General features: G+C 39.0%; 1 pseudogene; it reads left to right on the top strand.

Moving 5' to 3' along the window:
* Nucleotides 1-12,548: 12,548 nt before the first annotated feature.
* Nucleotides 12,549-18,200, top strand: LOC100073076 (small ribosomal subunit protein eS6-like; annotated as a pseudogene).
* The last annotated feature ends 4,772 nt before the right edge of the window (nucleotides 18,201-22,972 follow it).

Here is a 22,972-nt window from a genome sequence, read left to right as displayed (position 1 = left end):
AATGATAAATCAATATTGCACGAGCTGTGACTTGGATGATAAGGGTGACGAGGTAAATTGTATGTATAAAAGGGCCCCTTCCTCGCTGCAAAGTCAATTAAAAGCCCAGCAGTGATGTTTTCAGAGGAGCCAGGCAACTTGGGGCACTCTTCTTCTTTTTTTCAATTGAGGTATAAGTGATATATAACATTATGTTATTCAAGTATACCACATAATGATTCAATCTTTGTATATATTATGAAATGATCACCACAACAAGTCTAGTCAACATCTGTCCCCATACATAGTTATAAACTTCTTGTGATGAGAACTTTTAATATACTCTTAGCAACTTCCAAATATGCAATACAGTATTATTAACTATAGTCACCATGGTGTACATTACATCCGCATGACTTATTTATTTTATCACTGGAAATTTGTTCCTTTTGACTCCCTTAACCCATTTTACCCCCCCGCCCCCCACTCCCCGCCTCTGGCAACCACTAATCTATTCTCTGTATTTATGAGTTGTTTTTGTTTGTTTTGTGTGTGGAAGAGTCCACATATAAATGAGATCAAATGGTATTTGTCTTTCTCTATCTGGCTTATTTCACTTACCATAATGCCCTCAAGATCCATCCATGTTGTCACAAATGGCAAGATATCATTCTTTTTTAAGGCTGAATAGTATTCCATTATATATATATATATATATATATATATATACACACACATATAAATAATCACGTTTTCTTTACCCATTAATCCACCGATGGACATATAGGCTGTTTCCATGTCATGGCTATTGTAAATAATGCTCAGTGAACATGGAGGTTCTTATGTTCTTTTCAATTTAGTGTTTTTGTATTCTTTGGATAAATACCCAGAAGTGGAATTGCTAGATCATATGGTAATTCTACTTTTAGTTTTTTGAGGAACCTGCGTACTGTTTTCCATAACGTTGCACCAATTTATATTCCCACCAACAGCGTACAAGTGTTCCCTTTTCTCCGCATTCTCAACAGCACTTGTTATTTCTTGTCTTTTGGATAATAGCCATTCAAACAGGATGAACTGAATCTCATTGTGATTTTGATTTGCATTTTCCTGATGATTTCCCTTTCAAGTATCTGTTGGCCATCTCTATGTCCTCTTTGAAAAAATATCTTTTCAGATCCTGTCCATTTTTTAATTGAATTGTTTGTTTTTTCTGCTATTGAGTTGTATGATTTTTAATATATTTTGGATATTAGCCGTTTACCAAGTATAGGATTTGCAAATATTTTCTCCCATTCAGTAGATTGCCTTTTCATTTTGTGGATGGTTTCCTTTGCTGTGCAGAAGACTTTTAGTTTGATGGAGTCCCATTTGTTTATTTTTACTTTTCTTGCCTTTGCTTTGGGTATCTAATCTAAAAAATCATCACCAAGACTGATGTCAAGGAGATTACCACCCATGTTTTCTTCTAGGAGTTTTATGGTTTCAGGTCTTACGTTCAAGTCTTTAATCCATTTTGAGTTAATTTTTGTGTATGGTGTAAGAGAGTGGTCCACTTTCATTCTTTTGCATATGGCTGTCCAGTTTTCCCAACACCATTTATTGAAGAGACTGACTTTTCCGCATTGCATATTGTTGGCTCCTCTGTCTTAAATTAATTGACCATGTATGTGTAGGTTTATTTCTAGGCCCTCTATTCTGTTTCATTGATTTATGTGTCTGTTTTTATAACAGTACCATACTGCTTGGATTGCTATAGCTTTGTAAAATACTTTGAAGTTAGGGAATATGACACCTCCAGCTTTGTTCTTCTTTCTCAAGATTGCTTTGGCTATTTGAGGTCTTTTGTGCTTCCGTACAAATTTTAGGATTGTTTGTTTTATTTCTATGAGAAATGTCGTCGGAATTTTGATAGGGATTGCATTGAATCTGTAGATTGCTTTGGGTAGGATGGACTAGGCATTCTTGATAGTTTCTTTCCGATGGATACTTTTGTAATATTCGAAATTTAGTACAAATGGGGCTTCATTAAACTTTGTGGCCTGCTTCCATTTGTAAACAGGATTTGCTATATGAACATTCAGCTAGGAAAAGTTGTGTATAATAGCAATTTTGTTTTAATAGCCAGATTCTTTGTTGCTTTGGGAATACTTTCTAAGTGAAAGGTTACTATGCCATTACATGTATATTATTCCTCTTTCCTATTGTAGCTGCTTTTCACTTTGTCTATATTGTCTTTGGAAAGACGTGTCTACAAATAGGAAATAAGCAATTCTTTCTTTTAAACCATGACGGATTTTGCAGATTTAATTGCTAAAATTTCAGATGAGGATATGTCTGTTAAGGTTTGGTGTTTTATTTTTGCATTAAAAAATAAAAAGAAAACAATTAGGCTTAGTCCATAAATTCAAGAGAAAGATGGGATGATATCTTGGTTTTTAAAGTCTCTTTCGTTAGAATTTTTTTAACAGAGGCGTTAGAAAAAGATCTCTTTCCAAATATAAAACTGAAATATGAACTGCTGACATTCTCCCCACTCTGCCACCCCCATTTTCCACGGAAATATCAATTACAGGCCACTGGGAGCCAGCTTTTAGACAAGTGTTTTCAATGGTAGGAATGATTAAAATACAGTTATTGCCTTGGTCTGCTTTATCTACAAACTGATAAGATTTCTGAAAGCTATTTAATTGTCATGTGAATCATTAACCTCATTATGTTTGCAGAGAATATGTTATCTCCCCTGCATCTTGGGAACTGTGGATCTTTCATCAGTGACCTGGAATGGTTGCTAAGTGTGATGCAGGTAATGTACCTGTGCAATTTATTAGTGCCAGGTAGAGTTTTAAATCAGCATGTTGATTGTAGTGTTGTTCACTTAATGAACTTCTATGCACTGCTTCCTGAAAACCCTTTTATGGTTTCTGTTGGCTCCATATGGCATTCTGATGAGCTTACACTTCTCCTTAAGTGCTTCTATATCAGAAAACAAGAGCAAAGCTAAAACAAAGTGAGTCATCTGGTTTTGTCTTTGCTTTCACTGCATGAGATAATGTGGAGGTGTTAATTACAAGACTTCACTGAGTCTTGACTAATAACAGTGTGCAAACAAATGTATGTCAGGCTCAGCCACAGAAAAGCTTCTACTAATAAGGTAAAACTAGCAATTAGAGTTGACAATGAAGTAATACTTTCCGTTGAATATTCATTAATGAAGTTCTTGTTTGGGAGAAGGGAGGCTTCTGATTGTCCAGATGGAAACCTACAATAGAAACGCGGGTCATTCCTTTTAAATGAATTAACGACCATTTGGTGAGCTGGCTCACTGGATTAATTCCCTTTTGTACTAATGCACTGACCCTTTGCTTCAAAGGCAGAGCCTTGATGGCCACTAAGATTCTTCAATTCATGACCTTGGCATAATAGGGACAAATTGAATTCCCAGAAGAAGAAAAATGATAGTGACCACAGCACATCACTAACAGTGTGCTGGAGACACAGCATGTTTTATTCAAATTCTCCACTCCAGCTCCGAGGGTTTCAGGGAGAAAGTGTGATTAGCTCACCTAACCCAGTCATGTCACTTAGTCTGATGTTTTCCTTCTCCTTTTTCCGTTCCTTCCGTCTCTTCTCTCTCTTTTCAGAAAAGCGGTTCTCACATTCTCCTTTAAGCACGTGAGATCCACTGCTTTCATGCTGAAAAGAAGCCTCCCAGAAAACAGAGCGTTGGGCATCCCTGGCTCTTTTATACATTGCACTAGTATTTCTGAAACATGATCACAAGTTATACTACCTGGGTAATATATGCCTTTTCAGTATTTCTTAGAAAAGACGCTCAAGTGAGGGACTCTACTGACGAAAGCATTTCATTTAGGTGAACTTTAATAGCTCAATATGTATTTAGGGAAATACAAAGGGGATGTAATTTTTTGGATTGGGAGAATATAAAACTTTCCATTGGAATAAACCATGAAAATATCAGACTTTTAGAATGGATCATGACCTGTGTAGAATAAAACAGTCTTCCATTCTAACTTTCTTGACAGCCAAAATCTTGATTTAGTGGAACTGGCTCTGTGCCCAGATTAGAAAGCCAGGGTTCCAGCCTTCTTTGCAGTTAGAGATGGCCACAAAACACACATCTGGCCAATGATATTCAAGAGGAAGTTACTAAAGCTACTTAAAATAGGACAGGAGGAGCTGCGAGGCATACTTTTTGTTCTTGTGTGTTCTCCTATAGTAGCTGAAACCAGCTAGCTGCTTTGCAGTAGACCATGAGGAAAAAGTGAAGAGAAGCTTAGAACTAGCAATGACGGTCTTCTGGGCTTCTCTTTACATGAGATGTCCCTCCCTCTGCTTCCACATTGTTTAAGCCACTAATTTTCAGGTCTTTGATTTGCACAGCGAAATATAATTTCTAATTGAAATAGAATATGGTATCAGAACCAGTGGGGGTATGGGGAGGAGAAGATGCTCCAAGTAATCGAACCTAAAATGTCTAATTTGCTTAATGGAAGAGGTAGGACAGTGAGGACAGTATTGTAGGAACGTAAAGCTAGTTGATCCACATTAAATGGGGCAAAACATTTTTTGAGACTCTAGGAAAGCAGTCGACTGACTCCTAATATAGAACATTCGCATGTGCTGGACTCTTCCTGCTGCTTTTAGCAAAGCCCTAAGGGAGAGATGAACTAATTCAGGAGACACACAGTCTACAATCAGATGTGGAAGAAAATACAGCATTGCTAAGAGAGATGCTTTTGCCCAAGACCTGCAATCTAAGTTGTTTGAGAATTCCAAAATTTGGAGACTTTTATTAGTTAGGATGTATGTTTGCTGGAAGAAAAACCCAAAGTACAATGGAAAATAGAAAAATAGAAGCTTAGTTCTCTCTCCTGAAATAGTCTGAGTATAAGCAGGACAAGCCATAAGGTATGTGGCTCCGTGTTGCCTTTCTGTCTTACTGCTTCTGAATCTCCAAGGTATTATCCTTGTCACAGTGATCCAAGATGACTCATCCACATAGACACTTCAGCTGGTAGCCAGGGGAAAAGAGGGAAGGAGAGGGGACTCTCTTCCTTTTAAAGGCATAATCTGGAAGTTCCATATGTTATTTCTGCACATAATTTATTAGAATTTAGTTATAGGGACACCCCTAATCACAAGGTCTTTAATCTGGGTCACCATGTGCTCAGCTGAAAGTTATGGGTTCTATTACTACACAAGGTGGGAAGAACTGATACTGCCTCCCCAATAGGGTTGAAAATCCACCTTCTCTTCTACCTCAAGTGTAAACTATTACAAGCTGAGGACCATACATTTGATTTCCTCTTCTGTTCTCCTTCTGAAAATCCAGCCTTGGGAAGCTGCCTACAGAAATCTTAAATCCCTCATGGCTTCACATTAAAAAAAAAAGTAATGTAACTTTAATAAGACGGTGATACACTATTTGTATTTTGCTCCTAAATTAGGGCAAAGGGGCTCAAGCAGAGGAAGGGGCGGAGCAAAATGGCGGGGTGAGCTAAATTAGGGCAAAGGGTGATGGATGATGTTGGAATGTTCTTTGGTAATTGCAATCAGGAGAAGCAAAAACTAAAAGATCTTTTGAAGAAATCTAGGATAGTGAAAATGTCTCAAGATTTAGTTCTAATTAGAGTCTGAAATTACGTTTCTGGAGATTCTATGGCATTGACTGAGTTCAGACCAGGCATCCTGGGACATTTCATTCTGCTTTGAATGAGGTACATTGTTAATTCTCTAATCAATGAATGAACACTCCATTTGTCAAACAGCATAATTGCCATTAAATGAGTATAATTCATAGCTAATTGTTAAAAAGGAATAATTTACTGTGACTTGACTAGATTTTAATGGTATTCCTCGATTTATAGAAGCGTCCTATTAAATGGTGGAAAAATCTTTTTAAAATCTACATTTTGGAGAAAAATTTGGCAATATCTTTTTAAAATCACACATTGGATGAATCAGTTGCTTCAAACATGTGAATGAATATATTGCTACAAGGGTGTTCATTTAAGCATTGTTTACAATACTAAAAAATTGCGAGCAACTCTAATATCCTTCAACAGGGGAATAGTTAGATAAAATATAGTATATCTACGCTAACAAACAAACAAAAACAATCTATGCAACCCTTAAACAAGGAGATAGATCCATGTGGAAAGATATCCAAGATATAACATTAAGTTTTGAGAAATTATAAAACAGTATGTATAGGTCAACTTCATTTGTGTAACACAGAACAAATCAGGAAGCATACACATATAATTGTATATGCATGGAAGTTTCTGGAAGCATATACAAGAAGCTATCAGTAATGTTTACAACTGGACAGTGGATTAGTTGTTCTGGTATGAGGAATGAAGGACTCTTACATTTCACTTTATAACCTTCTTTATTTATTGGACTTTTTACCTTAAGTTTGCATTAGTTTTAAATAGGAAAAAAGTTACTCAAACCTATAAAAATAATTTTGTTCCAATGTATATTGTCTTTAAACACTGCATGGAGTAATAGCATAAGGAATAATTGGAGGAGCATCTAAACTGAATCCTGCTTCCCCTTGTTTTGAATTGATAAGAGCCTACTGCAGGACAATATATCGTATTTGTTTAGATAACATAAAACTTGCTACTGATTTGTTTAATTTATACTCTTGCCCTGGAAGCAAAGCCATTGCAAAGGAGCACCATTAGATCTCTTAGTAATGTATTTAATACCTTGCAGATTATTTTCCTTTTTTAAAAATTTTACTTTCAGAATGGGTTTCAAACCTAGTGAAGCTTGCACTATTCATCAGTTTTGGAATACACTGAAGAAAGATAAGAAGTGCATTTTCTCTCAAACTGAGTCTGAAACTATTCCTTATAATGGTACAGCCTTGGCCAGAATCTGCCAAAGAAGAAATGGTCAGTAATTTCCTATTTTATCTGCAAGGTGAAGAGCAGATTAAGGGACCTGATGTTCATTTTAGAAACCCAGAAATTTATTTTTAAAAAATTTCCCATTTTATCAAATGAAAAGTGCTCAACCAACTGGACTTCAAATTTAAGATGGTAAGTACAATTTCGGCTAATTTTAAGAAAGAAAGAGTACATTCCTTTTATGGACCATGGGGCTGAAGTCTGGAGAAGCATGCATTTGAATTTGATGGCTGTATAAAAGCAAGAAGGAGGCCCAGCTTCTCCAGCCTCTGTGTGCCTCAGAGGGTCACAGGTCACAACAGAAGAGTGTTTATTTCATACCAGCTTACATAATAACCGCACTTATCATTATGGTAAAAAGCCAATTACTAAGCATCTGCTATGTCCTAGGCCCTCTGCCAGGAAAGGGAGAAGACATAAACTCTGTCACGTGAGATTTTATAATCTTGTTGGGGAGACAGGACTTTAGCTATGGAAATCGTTCATAGCGGAAAAGTTTGACGGTGATATACTGCCATCTTCATTTCTGTCCGTCAGAAATCGAGAGCTAGCTATGTTATATAAAAACCCCCTCCATGCTAATGTGAGAAAATGATTTTCACATCTGATTTGCAAGTAGGGAAGGGTGGGAATTGCTGAATAATAATAGCACTTATCATCGATTACGTGCCAACTATGATTCCATGCTCTATAGAGGTTCTCTCTAAACTTCATATAGACCCTGCAGAAACGGGCATTAGTATTTTCATTTTTCAGAGGAAGAAAGTGAGGTTGTGCAGAAGTTGGTGATTGAGTCAGGAATCAAACCCAAGCACAGGTTCTTTGAGCCTCTGAGCTCTAATGCTTTGTAATCCTAATGAAGGGAAATGGAGATGGGAAGGGGGTGGGGAAAATCTTTAAATTCTTCTTTTTTTCTTCCTGCAATACTTTAAAAAGAGAGACGGCACAAAAGAAGAATGCGCGTTCTATATGCACGATTCTTTGCAGCCCTCTGACGAAGTACCTCAAAAGCTAAGCTCCCATCAATCCTGGAGAGATAGGATCGGCAGAGCACAGTGGTGGGATGAATGTTTTAAAAGGAACAGCAGCGACCAAAGAACTTTTTTATGCAGAGAAATCCCAAATCTGGGGCAAAGACCTCCTGTTCATTTTATCTCACAAAAGGTAGGTAGTGCTGTCTGTCAAAGTAATACATTACTACACTATTTGGAAAAACTACAGTTCTAATTAGACGAGCAAATAAATGTTCATTTCAATTTATTAATATAGCTGTAGGCCTTGTTACAATTTATCTCTTGGTTCTGAGACCAATCCATCTCGAGCTGGGAATCATTGTGGTGAAGTAACGGGTTTTAATAATGGATACAGGCGGTGAATTATTCAGGCAGAAGGGAGCAAGCCTTGATGCCTTCACTCACTTCTTTAATTAACTGTGAGATGCTGACGAGTCTGGGCTGTCTCGAGGCTTTCTAAGTTTATCTCCATCAGAACTGTGAATTTTTTTGAGCCATGGATATGTTGTGTTCAGGCTCATCTTTATCCGAGAAAAAGTAACACCAGCTCTCCCAACACGATTTTGTCTTCTTATAGTCTGAATTCTGTGTCTGCTTAAATATTATTTTCATGCAATTTCTTGAGCAATGAACATCTTTCTTGATAAAATCCAGGCCTTTGTTCTACTGCATCTCTGGACGAGACTTTAACACAAGAAAATCTAAAATATTTCAATCCTTATTTAAGTTTGGGAATTAACCAATAAACAAAACAAAATCCCATTCTGGTCACTTAAGCCCATTTTGCTTGGTTTAAAGCCATTTATTTTGGTGGCTTAGCAATAAATGAACAGCTAGAAAAGAATTTTGAGAGTCTCCATTTGACGGAGTATCAAACAAACACAATAAAAACTCTTACCAAGTGCAGACAGCATTATTTGCGTGGAATGGGGTATGTTATTTATGGAGCTTTGCAGTGTGTCCGAGTGGTTCCTGTAAATAAAAACCTCTCAGAGCTTGGCACTAAACAAGTGAACAACACGGCCATGTTGGTGAATTTTCTCCTTTGCTAACACAGATTTTCTGTGTGGGAAACGCATCTAGCTCGTAGACTTTGCCCCAGTATAAATCAATGGTTTTGCTGTGAACACATTAAAAACATGCTTGGATAACTGATTGCCCTTATTTGGACAATCTACTTTGCTATAACCTGTAACGGTGAAAGTCTTAAAAAAAAGTGCACATAAACTGTTATACAGCAATTTGTTTATGCTGTAACAAGAAAGTTCCTCTTTCAATTTTGTCACATCAGAGAGAGAGTAAGAATCCGCGGGGAAGTCTGAGCTTACCACTTCTTGGCAGAAATTGAATCATGATTTCTATAAATCAAAAGTCATGTTAAAAGCTCTGTGAAGTAAACAATGATGTATATGAATTAGCACACAACCATAGTCAATACAAATCAAAGTGGCTTTATGAGGGTATGGATGTTTTCAGCTCTTCTAAGGTTGAATACATTTAAGCATATATCCCCCAGGGCATTGTTGATCTAAATGATTCTATTCACTTTGAAACCAGGCCATAGTTGTGGCTGGAGACACAACTACACACACTGACCCAAATGTGGTTCTTCCCCTAAGCTGAGTGACCCCAGCTGTGGCCAGATGCTCATGGCAAATTGAAATTAAATGAATGATGCCCAGGACAAAGACACTTGTATAAAAAGAGGCTACATTTGTATTTGTGTATTAGTTATGTATTAATTTTTCAAAGTTTTTAGTCTCTTGGAATACAACATAAAAGTATTATCTAATGATTTGGCCCAGTAGCACTGTTTTACTGTATCATGATTTAACTTAAACCATGCTTTTAAATGACTGATTCTGAATCTTCAAGTTACGTCAATAGATCCTGTTACTAGATATTGACTAATTCAGTAGGTGCCATAGGCATATCTTGCTTGTCTAAAAGAAAACTGTATTTTTATACCAAAATGCTACATTTTAAAAATCAGAGAATGCAGGCATCCTGTTTGGATTTACTAGGTAGCCAAAAAACGTAAAACATCAGATTGCATTAGATGACTACAGAGAAAAAACACAGGATGCAAGTTTCCGCAAAGTATCTGGCATCCTTTGGCATATTCAAAGTAAAGGTAAGTCATCTATCTGGGCCTCTCAGTTGTTCAGAAAAGGATGCACAATGGATACATGTTGGAATTCTTGGTTTTCTTATAATATTAGAGTATCTGTCTATGTCTCCAAAAGGCCCAGCCTCAATTATCTGACCAAGGGCACTTACATAGAGGCCAGCACTTAGAAAGAACACTGAGAAATGAAACATAAACTGATAAGTGAGTGGAAGTCATTCATCTTTTAAAGCCCATAAAAAGAGAATTGTAAATTAAAATGTCTACAATAGGTTCAACACGTCTCTCTCAGCCCCTCCCCTCCCTTTGTCATGGAACAGCATTCAAGTGTGGGAATGTTTCTCTTAAACATGTGTAAATCACACATTTAGTCATGCTCTACGCAGGGGCACCATACCAAGGGGGCCAGAGGGAGGGAGGCAAAGGATATTAAATACTGGTCCAGCAGTTTGTTAATGAAACATTTACACAAGCAGTTTATGTGGTTGTAATAAAAAAGGGGGGCCTCTTTCATCACACCCTTTCATTACTTAGCACAGTCTTTAAGAGGATTAATGAGTGTGGGGGGGAAGAATGTGCTTATCAGTTGAGTCTCAGGATTGGTAATGCTGAGTTCTTAATAGATTGCCTCTGGATTTCGGATTACTGCCGTGCAAATTCTTCCAGGCTTTCAATAGAATAGAAAGCAGTTTGTTTTCTCCCCTTCAAGGAGAAGAGCTATTGACTTCATGCTGAAATGACCTGGGACTCAGAGTTTATTCATACCACTCCCTTCTGTTTCTGCACTTCAAACAGAGAGATTTATTTAATTTATTTATTCAGGCTACTGGTGACCAATGCATCAATATGTGTATTAATTCCACAATGCAAGTTTAACAGCAATCAACTCACTTTCATGATGTTCATATCAAGCATCATATCAAGCAAAGGAAGCCAGAAAGCAGTTCCTAGTTTTTAGGAGCTATGTGTTCTCTGCACCTCATTTTCTGAAAGGTTTCCTCAGAGCTCAGATAAACGACATATTTTGGAGGACGCTGAAGTGACTAAGTAGCCTTCCAATTTTTCTGGGGATTTCAAGGCAGCTTTTTTGGGCAATCTTGTGAAAGGGTACATGTGAAAGATCATGCTGCTGAGGTCCCGTGACTTCCCACTATTTTTAGCACAAGGAAGATGTTAGTTGTAACAGTGTACAATGGACTAATCAGCCGTAATAGAACTCACACTGTTTTTTACTTCACATTGCACTTATTATGTGCCTTGAATGTAAACCGCTCTTTGCTTCTGACAAAGATGGCAGTTTGCCATGGTGAGATTCAGCCTTCTCTAAAGCTCAGCAAACACTGAATAGAAACAAGCCTGAGGACTCTGAAAAAGCAATTGTTTGAGTATATGTCACTTGCAGCCTAAGACAAAATTATTTTTGTTATGTCCATCCTTTCCTCCCTACCTCCGTCCTCAAATTAGCCAGCATTCACATACACCCGTTATCTGTGTATGAAAAATTATTGCCATTATTTCTCCACCCACGCTTAAAGAATTAAAGAAATTACGTTTTATATAAAGCCTTGAAGGATGACATCCCTGTACATCTTATACTCATTGTGAAATATGTGGAACTTAATGTGATAATATAAAGCATGATCATATAAGTAGATTGAAGTCACTTCAAAATATGACAAAAGATATTCTATTTAAAATTACACCCAACACCAAAAAGCAGTTTATTGTTTTGTACCATCTGTATGTACCATTAACAGATTCAATAGTTTGCTCTCAAAACAGATTTAGAACAATTTACTGTAAAGTAAATTGTTGTTGGCAAGCCTTCCTACATTGTTATCATCCTATGATTTTCCAGCCATGTTGGCTTATTTAAAAGTTTAAAAAATTTTTATCACAGTAATACATGCCCATGATAAAAACAATCAAATAGTAAAGAGGGGTTGTAAAGAGAAGGATCTCTTTCCCGCAGTGCCCTCTCTGTGCCCAGGCTCATTTCCAGCAGCAACTTAGAACCTTTTTGGGTTTTTAGGTCCTCTGGGAATTACCTTCTAAAGTCTAAATAAATAACAGGCTTATAATGGTTTTTCTTGATTTACTCAACAAATGATTCGACAAATATTTATTGCATGCCTACGATTTGCTGGACGCTATTCCAACGCTGAGATGCAGCATTAAACAAAACAGACGAAAGTCTCCGACCTAATGGAGCTGACACTCTACTGGGCTGGTGATGAGGAGAGGCAAGAAAAAACAACATGAATGAACAATTTCTATAATCTATTAAAAAGGGGAAAATTGCTATCAAGTAAAAGAAAGGGGTGACGTGGGCAAAGGGAATACTGAGGATGGGGAGGTGGTTTGCAGTTTAAGATAGAGTAGTCAGGGATGACCTAGCTAAGAATGTGAGATCTGTGCAAAGATATAAAGGAAGCAATACAATAATCTGTGAGAATGTCTCAAAGGAGAGTGTCCAGGCAGAAAGAACAGCAAGTGCAAAGGCCCTGAGGCAGGAGCATGCCTGGCTGGCTTAAGGAACAGCAAGGAGGCCCAGCTTGGCTGAAGTCGAGTGAGCAAAGGAGAGCGTAGTATGATATGGGGGCTGTGAAGCAATGGGATTAGGAAGTCGATCATGGAAGGCTCCTTTTGAATTTACTCAACATGAAATGGGAGTGACGGGAAGAATTTGAGCAGACAATTAATTAAATAATAGAGTTTTTGCTTTATTGAGGAAAGGATGTACAGGGGCAAGAATGGAAGCTGATCATTTTGGAGTCTCTGGTGATCCAGGTGAGAAGAGGAAACTTGAAGCAGGCTACTGGCAGCACAGGGGGTACAAAACGGTCAGATCTGGGTATACATTGAAGCTTACATGATTTTCTGACATATTGGCTTTTATAGAATGTAAAAGAGAGAGACTTTGCCTGAGCTACTGCAAGGAAAGGGTGGCCCTATGGAGATAAGAGAGACTGCGGTGGGGTGGGTTTGGGAGGAAGATTTGGTTATAGACATGCGAGTTTGACATGCCTTTTAGATACTGAAGTGGTAATAACAAGGAGACGAGTGGTCATAAGAGGCTGGAGTTCCGGGCCAAGGTCCAGAGTGCATGTTTACATTTTTGGTCATTTGCATTTTGGTATTTAAGGTCATGTGTTTGGGTCATATGATTCCCTCACTAAGGGAATGAGGCTAAAAAGAGAAATCCAAGAACTGAGCCCAGGGACACACTCACATTAAAAGTGTAGATAAATGAGGAGAAACCTGCAAAAGGAACTAAAAAGAAGTGAGGTAAGAGGAAAATCAGGAGAATACCGGAAGAAAGGTAGAAAAGTAGGCTAATAAATATATATCAGGCTCACATGATTCACAGGAATATACCTGCATTAGAGAAAGAATTATGATGAGAATGGCCATCCTGCAGCCAAATAAAAGATAGCACTAAAAATATCATATAAATAATGGAACATTACAGGCATTTCCTTGAGAGTTTAGAATCAGTATTCTAAAAGTATCTCGAATAAAAGAAAATATATGTAAAATAGCATTGCTATATAATAGAATAATCACTTTTCAAGTATTATGAAACTGTGTCAACAGACATTTTATGTACCAATGAATAACTTTAACAGAAATGTGAAAGATGTGCATGAATAATATCACAATACTGTTCTGATATAAAAATTTAAAAGATTTATTAGAAATATGCATTTGATCATGCACTGGAAGACTAATATTAGAAAAATGTTGATTTTTCCCAAATGTGTGGGTTTATTATAATTCAAAACAGAATTCTAATGGGCAATTTCTTTGGTATAGTAATGATCATGGCAGCACTATTTGTAATAGCCAACAAACTAGAAACAATTCAAATGTCCATAAATAATTAAATAAAGAAATAGTGCATTCACTCAATGGAATAATATACAGCAATGAGAATGAATGAACCACAACTACAGACAACAGTCTGATCAATCTCACTAATGTAATATTGAACAAAAGAAGGCAGACACTAAAGCATATATACTTTATGAGTCCATTTATATAAAGTTCTAAAACAGATAAAAATAATCTAAGATACCTAGAAGTGGTGCAAGGGAGACTTCAGCTCTGGTAACGTTTCATTTCTTGATTTTTGGGGGCTGGTTACATACGTGCCTATTTTGTGAAAATCCATAGAAATTACATTTATGCTTGGTGTACTTTTGTATATGACTATTTTACTTTGATAAAAATTAAATTTAAAAATACCTATAGTTTTTTAAAAAGTTGGACGTACTGATTTAATCATTCATTTGTAAACAGAGACAGTAAAAAATCAGCTTAGAGTTTGTTCAGAAAGAAAAGTAATGATAAAACTGTATAAAATGTTTAAAAAAGTGGAATGAATGAAATACTCTGGCGATAGGAGGAAAGGAATGAATGATCGATAAATGACGTTGGGATTTTCAAACCTCCTATGCAGCTGGGTATAATCATGGGATCAAATTTTGGCTAATGGGATGTGAGTGAAATGGATATGTGCCACTTACAAGTCTTGCTCCTTAAGGGATTGGGTTGGTATTCCTTCTGGTCCTTCTCCCCTGTCTTTCTAGTTTGAAGAAGGAGAAATTTAAACAATTGCCTGAGACACAGGGATGGGAACCACTTGCAAGTATGGAAGAACCCCGTTGGTAGGCCTGGACTGTTAACTGGATGAGAAGTAAACTTCTAGCTTGTTAAGCAAGGAAACAAACAAGAAAAACATAAATAAAGTTGCAAGTACTGTCTGTTCCTTAAGGAATATATTAGTTCTCTATTGCTCATAACCAATTACACCAAAATGTAATAGCTGAAATCTACAAACGGGTATTATCTCAGAATTTCTTTGAATCAGGAATTTCAAGAGCAGCTTAACTGGGTACCTTTCACTCAAGATCTCTCAGGAGGGTGCAGTCAAGCTGTTCGCTGGGGCTGCAGTTATCTCAAGACTCAACTGAGGCTGAAGCACTAGCTTCCAAGCTCGGTCACATGGTTGTTGGCAGGCTTCAGTTCCTTGCAGGCTGTTGGCTCGAGAGTCTCAGTTCCTCTTGTGCTGTTGGACAGAAGGCCTGAGCTCCTCATCACACCATGTGGTTCTATCTGTAGGGCTGCTCACAGTATGGCTGCTTCCTTCCCTCAGTGCAAGTAATCCAGGAGAAACGGGGAGAGAGAACCCAGGATGGGATCTGCAGTTATTTATAACCTAATATTGAGCCAGTAACTCCAGCCTACACTCAAGGGGAGGGGATTAGATAAGGTCATAAAGGCCAGGAGGCAGAGATATTTAACATCATCCCCCCCAGGAAAACAAACAATTTAGATCCTCATTAGTACTATACCAAAGTAATTTGCAGATGAATAAAAAGTAAAGCCATTTCTAAAAATAGCAGAAAGTATATGTGAATGTTCCTTTAGTATAAGAATGGGAAGAATGTCCTCAGCTTAAAACAATGGAAGCTCTCTGTCACAAGCTGAGTTTTCCAGGAAGCAGACACTGAATTAGTGTTAGAATGTGAAAGGCTTATTGGTAAGTAATACCCGTGAAAGGAAAAGGGGAGGAAGCGGGACTGGGCAGGGAATGAGGGTCTGAGAAAGGTCAGTTAGCCCAAAGGGGAACTCTAGAACAAAGATTTCCCATTAGAGCTGTCCCAGGTTGGGTGGACTAGTTAGGCCCTTGAATGAGTTTCTTGCTCAATATGTGGACAGTGGCAGCCCTGAGAATGAGAGCAACCTCAGTTGGAAAGCTGAGGAGCACTCTGAAGGAACCAATAGCTGGAGGTTGTGTGCTAACTACACTGTTTAACTGGGCAGCAAGTGCATTTTTGAAGGAAGATCTGAGCAGAGCATCTCTGTCTCTGCCACAGTCCATCCCTTGTGCCATGTTGATCCAGTGCTTCACACACGTGTGCAGGGCAGCCCCTCAGGGCTCTAACAGACCTCTCTTCCTGAGAAGAAACTGCCCGTGGGCTCTTGCACTAGGCAAAAAATAGCCATTAGAGGGGTCCTGCATTGGGCAGAAGTGGCTAGCCCCTTATACTACTGCTTTGCTCACTCATGGGCTGAGGACCATCTTGAAAATAGGGTGCCCTCAGCTCAAAAGCTGAGGCAAAACCTGAAAGAACTAACAGCTAGAGGCTATCAGCTAAGCATACTCCTTGTCACTGGGCAAGAGGTCCTTTCTGGAAGGGCAATCTGAGCAGCATACAATCACAAGTGAAAATATCCAAAAAAATTTTTTTGTTTCATAAATACATAATCCTCAAAACTCAAATATAAAAGTGAAGAAAAAACCCATGAAATGTTAGTGACAACTTCATAAAAGGTTAACACCCTATCGTAATATCAGTCCTTAGTAAAAATCTATAGTGTATGTACTATGTATGATATGTATGATATATTTAGTGGGGTTTAAGTTAACCACTTAAGATGCCAATGAATACTCAGAACAAAGTTCTCAAACAGAAAAAATACAATTAACTAATATGAAAAAGTATTTAGCCAGTACAAGTAGTCAAATGAGTGCAGATTAAAGCAATAAAATAAATTTTGGGGGCCAATCAGATTTCCAGTTTTTTTAGGAAATGATTTCGTTTTAGCAAGTGAGCTTTAAGTTAAACCCTCGCACACACCTGGCAGGAATGTAAATTCATATTTCTATAAATCAATTTGGCATCAGGTTTCAAGAGTTGTAAAAACAAATCCTTTTTACTCAGTAGCTCTACTTCAAGAGTTTGTTGCTTTTTTTTGGTGGCAACTTGGAGGTGGTCACCTGTTTCAAGATGAAGCTGAACATCTTTTTCGCAACCACTGGAAGCTAGAAACTCATTGAAGCGGACAACGAACACAACCTTCACACCTTTTATTAAGAAGCATATGGCCAGGGGCCGGCCCCGTGGCCGAGTGGTTAAGTCACACGCTCCGCTCCGGCAGCCCAGGGTTTCGCCAGTTTGGATCCTGGGCCTGGATGTGGCATGGCTCATCAAGCCACGCTGAGGTGGCATCCCGCATGCCACAACTAGAAGGACCCACAACTGAAAAGCATACAACTATGTACTGGGGGGCTTTGGGAAGCAAAAGGAAAAAAATAAAATCTTTAAAAAAAAAAAAAAAAAAAGCAGCATACGGCCAGAGAAGCTGCTGCTGCTGCTCAGGGTGAAGAACGGAAGGATTATGTGGTCCAAGTCAGTGGTGGAAATCACAAACTAGATTTCCTGGTGAATCAGGGTGTCTTGACCCACGGCTGTGTCCACTTGCTACTGAGTAAGGGGCATTCCTGTTGCAGACCAAGGAGGACTGGAGAAAGAAAGCAAAAATGTGGATGCCAATCTGAATGTTTGTAACTTGGTTATTGCAAAAAGAAAAGGGGAGAAGGACATTCCTGGGCTCACTGAGACTACTGTGCCTCATCTCCTGAGGCCCAAAAGTGCTAGTAGAATTTGTAAATTTTTCAGTCTCTCCAAAGAAGATGATGTCCATCAGTGTGTTGTGAGAAAGCCCCGGAACAAAGAAGGTAAGCAAACCAGGACCCAAGAGCCCAAGATTCAGCATCTTGTTGCTCCATATGTCCTGCAACACCAACGTCTGTGTATTGCTCTGAAGAAACAGCTACTAAGACAAACAAGGAAAGGTCACAGAATATGCTAAACTTATGGCCAAGAGAATGAAGGAGGTCAAAGAAAAATGCCTGGAACAGATTGCCAAGGACAGAGGCTGTCGTCTCTGAGAGGTTCTACATCGAAGTTGCAGTCTAGTAAAAAATAAGATTTTTAAGAGTAACAAATAAATAAGAGCAGACACCCAAAAAGACAAAAGAGTTTATCCTAAAGAAATAATCAGAAATGTGGACAGAGATTTATACATAAAGATATTCATCTTGGTATTATTTGTTATATCAAAACCCAGAAGCAACCCAAGCACCCAAAGTCAGGAAAAGGGTTATGTACGCTGCATTGTAACTATGTGATAGTGTGTTTTACAGCCATTAACATGAAAATGTGTGATGAGCCTTTAATGTCGAGAGATAACGCTTATGACATGTTAAATGAAAATAAAAACAATCACATATATAGTATTACCTCAAATATGTAAAAATCCGTAAAAAGATATGTAGAAGAAAATATGCCCAAAATAAAAACATTGATTTGATTATCTTTGGTTGGGTGATTTTATTTTCTTCTTCTTACTTTCAAACTTTGCAAAATAAACATTCGTAGAGGGGCCGGCCCCATGGCTGAGTGGTTAAGTTTGTGCGCTCCGCTGCGGTGGCCCTGGGGTTTCGCTAGTTCAGACCCTGGGCGCAGACCTAGCACTGCTCATCAAACCATGCTGAGGCAGTATGCCACACAGCACAACTAGAAGGACCTACAATTAGAATATACCACTATGTACTGGGGGGCTTTGGGGAGAAGAAGAAGAAGAAGAAGAAAAAAGATTGGCAAAGGATGTTAGCTCAGGGCCAATCTTTAAAAAAAAAACCATTCTTAGAGTCATCTCAAGTGACATTAGCTAAAAATTGCTTTCCTTGTCCTTAGAGAATAGTTTGGGTTCTGTGCTTCTCTCTGTATGCCAACTGCGCTTTCTCAGTGCATGCCCCTCTCTTAGCATTAACCGCATGGTACTGAAGTTTTTCTGTGATCTGTCATGCAATTCTGACACTAACTATCCAGAATTAGGTCAGATTTCACAGGTTGAGGGCACAGTGCTCCACAAGACTCCTGTCACTTCAGACATCAGCTGTAAGCTCTCGGGTTCCTAGGACACCTAAACTTGTGACCAACTGGCCACAAATTTGAGGGATCCCACTACCTCCTCAGGTTCTATAATTTGCTAGAATTTCTCATAGAATTCAGGAAAGTACTAGGCTTAGGATTATAATTTTATTATAAAGGATATAAATTGGGACCAGCCAAATGAAGAATCTCATTGGGTGAGGTCTGAGAGGGACCCAAACAAAAAGTTTTCATGTCCTCAGGATGTGTCATCCTCCTGGCACATTGATATGCATCACTAACCTGGAAGCTTGCCTGAGCTTCTGGTGCCCAGTTTTTATTGGGGTTTCATTACATAGGCTTGACTGATTGAATTGTTGTCCACATGATTGAACTCAATCTTGGTCTCCCCTCCCCTCCTCAGAGGTTGGGAAGTTGGGCTTATAACACCTGGCTCAAAGCCTCAACTCTCTAATCATACAGGTGGTCTCTCCAGCATGGCAGCCCCTATCCTGAAACTATCTAGGGCCTCACCAGGAGTCACCTCATTAGCATAAATCCAAGTGTGGCCTGAGGCGCTCATCATGAATAACAAAGACATTCCTTTCACTGAGGAAATACCAAGGGTTTAGAAGCTCCCTCCCAGGAATCAGGGGAAAAGACCCACCAAATCCTTTATAATACATCAGTATTTGTCTCCCCCTTGGCTGTGGCCTCCCATATGGAGGGACCATGCCAAGTATGCCTATGCCTGGGACTGGCCCCCAGCAGATATTTTTCTTTCAGTAAATCTAGCAGTTTAGGAAACTTTGCCTAAGGCACATTAGTGAGTCAGAGCTGCCCCTCACTGTCTGTGAGTCCCAACTTGACACTTTCTTCCTTACTTTGCCTTTCCACCACAGTAACCTCAGGAGGCCATGTTTCCAGGAATTAGTAATGCACTGACATTTCGGTCCTTTTATAATTTAATTTGTCACTGAGAACAACCGTAATACAACAGCAACAACCACAAATATGCTTTTTCTTTTATCATCTTTTTTCTTTCAGCTTGGTGGGTATCTATCTATAGAAACACATTAGCTAATTTTGAATTAACTAGGAAATTAATAGAAAATGTATCAGCTTTGTGCAGGAAAGGCAACAAATGGGAGTGCAGGACTGGCATTTCATGGCTGTGTTTAAGAGTGGCTAAGACTGTCAATATTAAGTGGGTTATAGAAGTAAGTGCTGGGATTTTCATTTTTGTTCTCAATCTAAGGATGGCCTGGGGATTGGCTTTTAGAACATCAACATGGTATTTGGTGAAACTGACAAATTAGTTAATAATATTTATGCTTACTCTTTTATTCCAAAAGCTATCTGCTGCTGGTAGGTGATGCAGTCAACACTGAGCACTGAATATTTAACATAGTTCTTCAAGTCTTTGGTAATTTCTATTTCATGATCCGGGGCATCACAGATCACTGGGTTTTACTTCTAGGCACATGGCCATGGCGATGCCTCCCTGGCAGTCCAGTCCTATGGCAGTCTCCCTCAGTATTGCCCTACTATCACCAGGTCCTTTTCTGGTCTTAACCCTTAGTTTTTCTCTTCCTCTCTGAGCAGGTTTGATCCCAGACTTATGGGAGAAGACAAGACTTTTTGTAATTGGGATGAACAGAGAGCTTTCTGTGTTTATTGCATTTGTGTGGTCTCTTCTTCTTGCCTGAGAGTGAGGGTCTTCCATGGCCTATATTCACAGTAATTCCTAGGTATCATCGAATACGCAAACATATTTAAATTTTCCTATTAAAACCAAGGGTTTATTTTATTTTATTTAAAACTGGGGAGAATAACAGTGTGTGTGTGTGCATGACTGAGTGGAGAAATTTGCAGGAACGATGTCCTTGAGCAGGGCCTGCAGCATGCTCAGCCCCAAGGGTGACCACCATGTGTGTTCTGTGTGAATATTACCCCATGAGCGTGCATCACTTAGCCTATCTGTGCAGGCTAAAGGGAGTGGAACTGAAGGAATTAACAGCCCACCAAAGTGGTATGAGCCTATTTTAAACTGAAAACATCTGAACAGACAGCAGCCGCAGAAGAAACATCTCAACAAGCAGAACCTCCTGGAAATACAGCTGCCATTGACCTCCCTCTGAGGGAATTTCCTGTTTGAAAGAAGACTGACCCTTAACACCAGAAAGTTTGAATTCAGCTGCCATACTCCTCTCTCTCCTCAAATAGGGAAATTTCTAGCCGGGAAGGAGATAGACTCCCCATCTTCATTAGCATCAAAAAGCCAAATAGAACCTTCCATACCGTCCCATTCGAACCCTAGCCCCCGCTGTGTTAATTTGGTATATAAGCCATTATCTCTAGCTATTCAGTGAGTTATTCATCTCTGAGCAACTCCACCTGCCCCTGTAAAATAGACCTTGTCTTTTCTCCAGTTAATCTATTATCAGTTAATTTTTCGGCTCCTAACTATTTGGACCTAAGTTGGTAGAGGAAAACTTTTCCTCCCAACAGGATCTGGGTACATGTGGAGAGTCAGCCTTAATTAGGAGCACGGACACTTCATCCATAGTAACAGGAGGGAAGGCAGAGGAATCTGTGTCTATCCAACCTCTCTCTCACCCTCAGACTTACAGGAAGTGTCATCTACTCTCACTGGCTCGTGTCCTCACTTCCTATTCACTCTCTACCTATTCCAGTATGGCTGCCAGCCTCAAGACACTTTCATTCAATCATTCACTCATCAAATATGTCTTTAATCCTACCATGTGGTCTAGGCCCTGGAGACAGAACATTGAACAAATTCCCCAAATCCCTGCCTCCATGGAGCTAGCTATCTAGTGGGAGAGAACAAATAGAAAACAAAGAAATGAACTACATAGTACATTCAGTGGTAGTAAGTGTCATGGACAAAACCAAATACATGCAAAGGAAGCAGGAAAGGGAGTTAGACAGTGTTGACTGCCTCACTGAGAAGGAGACATTTGAATAAAGCTCTGAGGAGGTAAGGTGCAAACCCTATGGATATAGTGGGAAGTCCGTTCCAGGAAGAGGGAACAGACAAGCAGAGGAGGCGTGCCTGGTGTATTCAAGGAATAGCAAAGAAATTGGTAGGGAGTGAGCAGGGGAGGAGGCATAGTAGGAGGTAAAACCAATGAGGTCACGGGGCCGGCCCCGTGGCTGAGTGGTTAAGTTCCTGTGCTGCACTTCGTAAGTCCAGGGTTTTGCTGGTTTGGATCCTGGGTGCTGACCTAGTACTGCTCATCAAGCCATGCTGAGGTGGCGTCCCATATAGCAGAGCCAGAAGGACCTACAACTAGAATATACAACTATGTAGTGGGAGGGCTTTGGAGAGGAGGAAAAAAAAGAGGAAGATTGGCAACAGATGTTAGCTCAGGGCCAATCTTTCAAAAAAAACCAAAAAAACCCAATGAGGTCATCTGGGGCTGGATTGTGTGGGAGTCTGTAACCATTGCAAGTGTTTTGGCTTTACTCTGAGTGAGATAACGACCCATTGTAGTGATCTGAGCAGAAAAGTGACCTGTTGAAAATGGACTGTGAGGCAGCAAAGATGGAAGTAAGGACAGCAGTAACAATGCTGATGTAATAATCCCACCAAGAGATAATGGACACTGCTTTGGAAAGTGATCTGGCCATTCCTCAAAAGGTTAAACATAGAGTTACCATATGACCCAGCAATTGTACTCCTGGGTACATACCCAAGAGAAATGAAAACATGTCCAAACAAAACATGTATATTCATAGCATCATTATTCATAAGAGCCAAAAATTAGAAACTACCCAAATGTCCATCAACCAATGAATGGATAAACAAAGTGTGGTATATCCATAAAATGGTACATTATTCAGTCATAAAAAGGACTGAACTACTGCTGTAACCTACAACATGGATAAACCTTGAAAACATTATGCTATATGAAAGAAGTCAGTCACAAAACATTGCACAGTGTGTGATTCCATTTATATGAAAAGTCCAGAATAGATAACTTCATAGAGACAGAAAGTAGATTAGTGGTTGCCAGGGACTAAGAGGAAGAGGGCATGCGGAGTGACTGCTAATTCTTTTTGGGGTGATGAAAATATTCTAAAATTAACTGTGGTGATGATTGCACAACTATGTGAATATACTAAAAACCATTGAGTTGTCTACTTTAGACAGGTGAA

This window comes from Equus caballus, chromosome 14 (assembly GCF_041296265.1).
Source record: "Equus caballus isolate H_3958 breed thoroughbred chromosome 14, TB-T2T, whole genome shotgun sequence".
NCBI classification, from domain to species: Eukaryota; Metazoa; Chordata; class Mammalia; order Perissodactyla; family Equidae; genus Equus; species Equus caballus.
The sequence above is the reverse complement of the archived record's forward strand: the minus strand, read 5'-3'. Positions and strand labels throughout refer to the sequence as shown.